This window comes from Mugil cephalus, chromosome 4 (assembly GCF_022458985.1).
Source record: "Mugil cephalus isolate CIBA_MC_2020 chromosome 4, CIBA_Mcephalus_1.1, whole genome shotgun sequence".
In the NCBI taxonomy this organism is placed as follows: Eukaryota; Metazoa; Chordata; class Actinopteri; order Mugiliformes; family Mugilidae; genus Mugil; species Mugil cephalus.
In genome coordinates, this window is record NC_061773.1 from 28,499,322 (window position 1) to 28,505,321 (window position 6,000).

Sequence of the window (6,000 nt, forward strand, 5' to 3'; positions counted from 1 at the left end):
CCACAAAAACTAAAAGTGGCATTCAATCATTTGATGCATACACCCAGGAGACAGCCTCCATAGGAGACAAGGAGAGCTGTAAGACTAAAACACCAGAAACTGACACAGACAGAGAGGAGATCCAAGGAGAAGCAGTCCCAGACTTATCTGGAGATGAAGAGGTCCAGATTCCTAAATCCAGGACGTGCAAACTGTCCCTGAAGAGAATGGGGGGCATAATTCAAGGGTTCTTTGTGAAACCTTTATTCAGAAAGCCTCGTGCTGGAGTCACAGTGGCATCAACACAGTCACCAGACGTCCCACAGCTGAACTCTGTGAAGGTCATCGTGCCTGAGCAGCAGCTTCCAGATGTTGCTGCTGTGGTGCTGGTTGTACCTGAGCAGCAGTTTCAGGAAGGCTCCGCTGTGAGGGTGGTTGTACCTGAACATCACATACCAGACGACAGAACACCTCCAGAATGTGGACACCAGGAACCCTCCTCCCTGGAGATCATAGTAGTGGAAGATGAAAACACTGAGTCTGAAGAAGACACCAAGAGCTTCGCAGTGAGCCAGGCTTCAATTGTTTGTCCAGAGTCCAACAAGAAACTGTCTCTGAAATTCAAGACTAGGGGCTTTTGTGTTAATAGGATTTTCAAGGTGCGACCTGCTGTAGTCAGATCACCCTCTATGAGGTCATCAAAAGTTGCCTCTACAGATAGAGTTGGGTCTCAGCAGCAGGTCACTACTGTGGTGGTCACTGTTCCCGATGAGCAATTTTCAGAGGCCACGGCTGTGGTGCTCCTAGATCCTGAAGTCAAACCAGCCCAAGACTTTGAGCAGCTGGAAACCTCCTCTCTGGACAGAGAGGTTGAGGACAGCACTGCTCAGTCTGAGGCTGAAGAAGTCCAGGGTCTGAAAGCCACAGGTCTGAAGTCCAAAAAGAAATTGACTCGTAAAGGAACCAAATGTAGACGCTTGTGTGTGAAACCACTTGCCCAGCTCTCACCAGAGGCCACCACCGTGGAGATCCCTGCACCTGAACGCCAGTCACCGAAAGACAAACCAGCCCAAGACTTTGAGCAGCTGGAAACCTCCTCTCTGGACAGAGTAGTTGAGGACAGCATTGCTCTGGAGGAGACACATGTTCCACCCAAAAGTTCAAGAAAGAGATGGTCTCTGAAAAGAGTGGGTACCGCATTTAGAGGCTTGTTTGTGAAATCACGTGCTGGAGAGGCATCAATGCAGTCACCAGACGTTACCTCTGCTCGCCTCTCACCAGAGACCCCCACCATGGAAGTGACCAAACGTCACCAGTCACCGAAAGAGAAACCAACCCAAGACTTAGAGCAGATGAAACCCTCCTCTCTGCGAATTTCAGCAGTTGAGGGTGGCTCAGTTCAGTCTGAGGGTGAAAAAGTCCAGGATCTGAAGGAGACACCTACACCAGCTACAACTCCAAGAAAGAGATGGTCTCTGAAAAAACTGGGTAGCGCATTTAGAGGCTTGTTTGTCAACCCATGTGCTGGAGAGGCATCAACCACAGTAACATCTCCAGACGTTACCCCTGCCCGCCTCTCACCAGAGACCCCCATCATGGAAGTGACCAAACGTCACCAATCACCGAAACAGACACCAGGCCCAGACTCTAAGCAGAAGGAGCCCTCCTCTCTGGAGATCCCAGTAGTTGAGGACGACACTGTTCAGTTTGAGCCAAAATTTACCGAGTCCTCAACAGACGAGCAAGAAAGGTGCAAAACGTGTGTCAGCACTTTTGTTGAGTGCCTGGTTTTAAGGGCCTTTGCAAAAGCAAAAATGCCATACGATTTCGACCAGTTTGAGGCCATCCGTTACAGACTATACAAGAAAATCTGGGCTGAATTCCAGCGTGAGAATATTAACGTCCCCACGAAAAGGTTCAAGAGGCTTGACAAGACCGTTTGGGAGGACCTGCACAAAAAGTGGAAAACTGCAGACGCTATTGTGTTTTTCATGGATCTAGAGCGACCAGTAATTGACAAAGTGATCGTGGCTTCTTTCAAAGAACATCTAATGAAGCCTAAACACAAAACCAGCTGGAAGTTCTTCTGATCTTCAGTTCCCAGATCAGACACACGAGGAGACCTTCTGTTCTAGTGGTTTCTGCAAAACACAGACCAGTGGAGCAGGGGTTCCCTAAAGACAAGTCATTATTATTATTAGGCTATTATTATTATTATTATTATTATTATTATTGTTATTATTACTATTATTATTATTATTATTATTATCATTATTACTATTATTACTGTTATTATTATTATTATTGTTCTTCTTATTCTTATTCTTATTATTATCATTATTGTTGTTTTTATGCCTTTTAACTGTATTTCATTCTGTTTAATGGAATTTTATTCCATTTTATCCTATGTCATTAAAAAAAACAAAGCATCAAAAATAACATTGGAGTTCTACAGTGTCGCTTCATGTCAAACCAACAGTTCAACTAAATGTGTATTTAATTTTTTTCAGGTAGAAAATGCTGTTATTTTTTTACTTTAGTTGTCTTTAGTTGTAAATAATGTCCTTTGTAGGTTTGGTTTCTCCTCGAAATATTGGTCATCAGATGATATAACTTCTAGTTGTATGTCTACATTCTCTAAATAGCGTCAGTAGCTCCCAGGTTTAGTCCAGAATTCACTAGAGGGGTTGACTGGGCCGCGATCCGTCATGGGACAAAGACATGAGGAAAACCACGCTCAGCTTGTTGCCACTGCAGCTCAGTGTGTCATGGCCGCCTAGTGGCGACAAGAAGTTACTACACATAAAAATGTGTAAATATCTAAAAATGACAATAATATGAAATATTTTTGAAGGAAAATGAGGAACGCTTCACAATTTTGCGTGTCATCCTGGCGCACTCCTCCTCCTGGTGTCCTCGTCGATCGTCACAGTTTTCCTCTGAAGGACACGAAACAGATTTAATCTTTTCTCAATGATTGAAGCTGTAAAACATGTCAAAGAAAACAGATCTTTTAATAAAAGCAGGATGATCAATCACTGGTTTGTTTAATTCTTTAGGTTCAGACAGGACATGAAATATAGAATAAGTAGAGGTCCCCCTGGTGTCTGGCTACAGTATAAGTCATAAGCTCCACCCCCCTTTATGTTAGTGGGCGGGACCTGGGACGAAATAAAACACTAAAACACACGTCAAATATTTTTTTTGGTTTCTGTCATTTAAGGTAGTTGATATAATGTTGATGAATGTCCAAGTGTCAAATTTTTGGAATTAGTTTTGTTTTAGTTCATTATTTGGCGCTACAGTAACAGGATGATGTAATGGCCGCCACCAGTTGCCATGGCAATGCTAAACAGCAGGTACCAGAAAGCAAACAGTTGGTCCAACCGGGCCTCGGACCGGCAAAGGGTCAGAGCGCCGACCTCGGCTGACCACAGCTCCCCTCTGTCCCCCACAGAGTCACACACACAAACCAGCTTTACTAAGTAAAATCAAAACTGTAGAAGAGGGCGTGAAACTGCTTCATCTGTCCACACAGAGTCCAGCACATGTAGGGTTGTACACTGAGTAGAGTCTCATGGCCGCCTAGTGGCGACAAGAAGTTACTACACATACAAATGTGTAAATGTCTAAAAATGACAATAATATGAAATATTTTTGAAGGAAAATGAGGAACGCTTCACGAATTTGCGTGTCATCCTTGCGCAGGGGCCATGCTAATCTTCTCTGTATCGTTCCAATTTTAGTATATGTGCTACCGAAGTAACACGACAGTGACCTGGGTGCGTACAGTATTTATATGACTGTGTCCCAGCGTGGCCCCAACACATGGTTGGCTCTTACACAGAGACAGTCTGAGGTTCAAATGTGTTCATTGAGCCAGAAGGGCATAGTTAAAAGGTCTGGGATCTGGACTGTGAGCTCCAGAGCAGCTGTGATCCACTGTAAAAAGGTCTGATGAGGGTCTAAACTAGTCTGTGTACTGTATGTTCTGCTCAGGAGCTCCCAGGGGCACATGGGAAGTTCTGTGTGACGAGTCTTTACATCAGGACGAGAGGAAACAACCTGTTCAGGTTGTGTAACCGATGTTATAAATATATTGACGTTGGAATCATAACATAAAGTGACTTAATGTTTTTGGTTTGGTTTGATCCTCATTCATTTCTCTTTGTTACAGGTCAGTGTTGGTTCCACCACCTCCACCAGAGCTGCTGTCACACTCACATCCTCAACTACCTCCATTTGTGCTGCTGCTTTGTCCAGTGTGGGCTAAAGAAGATCAAGGAGACAGACACAGAGACGTAAAGAGGACTGGTAGGAGCCTGAACTACTTTCCTGCTGCAAAAGAACAGGACCCACATGAACGGACGGCCTCAATCACCTGAAACAGAGCTGTGCTCCTCCAACTCCTCCACTGGTTGTTAAACAGGCTGCTCCTCAAGTACAGTTTCTGTGACTGAGGTTGTTGTGAAGTGTGAACACTCAGTAAACTCTATACATTCTCGAAGTCTGCTGCTCCTGCTTCTTCTTCTCTGTATTTTTGTGTAGGGTCAGAGGTCAGTGGCTCGAGACCCGTCGGTGTAGAGATGGAGTCGAGCTTCAAAACGACAGAGTATAAATCTGGATATAATTTACGTATGTTTTGCCATGTATGGCGAATTGTTATGAATAACTCGTAGATGAATACTGACTTCCGACCGTTTTCATCGTTGTTTTAACTGGGCGTCGAACCGGTGAACCTCACATCACCAACAGTTTCAACACGGTTGACAGTTCCGCATTAACGGCAGACGGATGCCCCGCCCCCTCCAATCAAGGCGCAGAAGCAGTTCCAATAGTTTCCAAACCCGGAAGACGGTCAGCCAATCAGAGGGCCGCTGTGGTTCCAATATGGAGAATCAGACTTTGTGGTGACTTCTGTCATCCAATCAGAGGCCGGATTTGTTCCAATATTCCTCCAGGACCCTCCCCTGTCACTGGAACCTGCTGAACGGTGCGGACGGTGAGAACAGTAGTCGTTATTATTTAATGAAATTAAGTTTAAAAATAAGTTTATCTGTTTGAAAACTTACATTACTTGCTGATACTAGATCTAATACATAAAGTTACTACATACCGATGTTTTTATGACTCCGTGCTCCGAAATGTCTGTTTGACGATGCTAAACTAGCGTTGTAGCATCAGAGTTTTAGTTTTTAAAGTGTCAAATTCCAATTTTAAACGACAGAAATTAATGCATATTAACGCTTTATCGCCGTGTTGTGCTAACCAGCCAAAGTTTCTACCATAAAACCCCGTTAAACATGAAAGTGTTTAGTTTGTCGCTATTTTGTCTGAGCCAGGTGACGTTAATGAGCTAAACTATAGTCTTGTAATGTCAGTGTAATGAAACGCTTGGACCATCAGACTGTTTGTTGGTACCATGTCATTCCAGTAATGTACGTGCTGTTTAACCAGTCTCATGTTTTGTGACACACACACACACAAACCAGCATTACTAAGTAAAATGAAAACTGTAGAAGAGGGCGTGAAACTGCTTCATGTGTCCACACAGAGTCCAGCACATGTAGGGTTGTACACTGAGTAGAGTCTCATGGCCGCCTAGTGGCGACAAGAAGTTACTACACATACAAATGTGTAAATGTCTAAAAATGACAATAATATGAAATATTTTTGAAGGAAAATGAGGAACGCTTCACAATTTTGCGTGTCATCCTGGCGCACTCCTCCTCCTGGTGTCCTCGTCGATCGTCACAGTCTTCCTCTGAAGGACACGAAACAGATTTAATCTTTTCTCAATGATTGAAGCTGTAAAATATGTCAAAGAAAACAGATCTTTTAATAAAAGCAGGATGATCAATCACTGGTTTGTTTAATTCTTTAGGTTCAGACAGGACATGAAATATAGAATAAGTAGAGCTCCCCTGGTGTCTGGCTACAGTATAAGTCATAAGCTCCACCCCCCTTTATGTTAGTGGGCGGGACCTGGGACGAAATAAAACACTAAAACACACGTCAAAT

General features: G+C 43.8%; 1 long non-coding RNA gene and 1 other non-coding gene across 2 annotated transcripts; one reads left to right on the forward strand and one right to left on the reverse strand.

Moving 5' to 3' along the window:
• Positions 1 to 3,642: 3,642 nt before the first annotated feature.
• Positions 3,643 to 3,748, reverse strand: LOC125007520. The gene has a single exon (XR_007112734.1). It is a non-coding gene; the product is annotated as a U6 spliceosomal RNA (small nuclear RNA).
• Positions 3,749 to 3,796: 48 nt separating this feature from the next.
• LOC125006217 lies at positions 3,797 to 4,486 on the forward strand. Its single transcript, XR_007112552.1, has 2 exons — positions 3,797 to 4,052; positions 4,157 to 4,486. It is a non-coding gene; the product is annotated as an uncharacterized LOC125006217 (long non-coding RNA).
• The last annotated feature ends 1,514 nt before the right edge of the window (positions 4,487 to 6,000 follow it).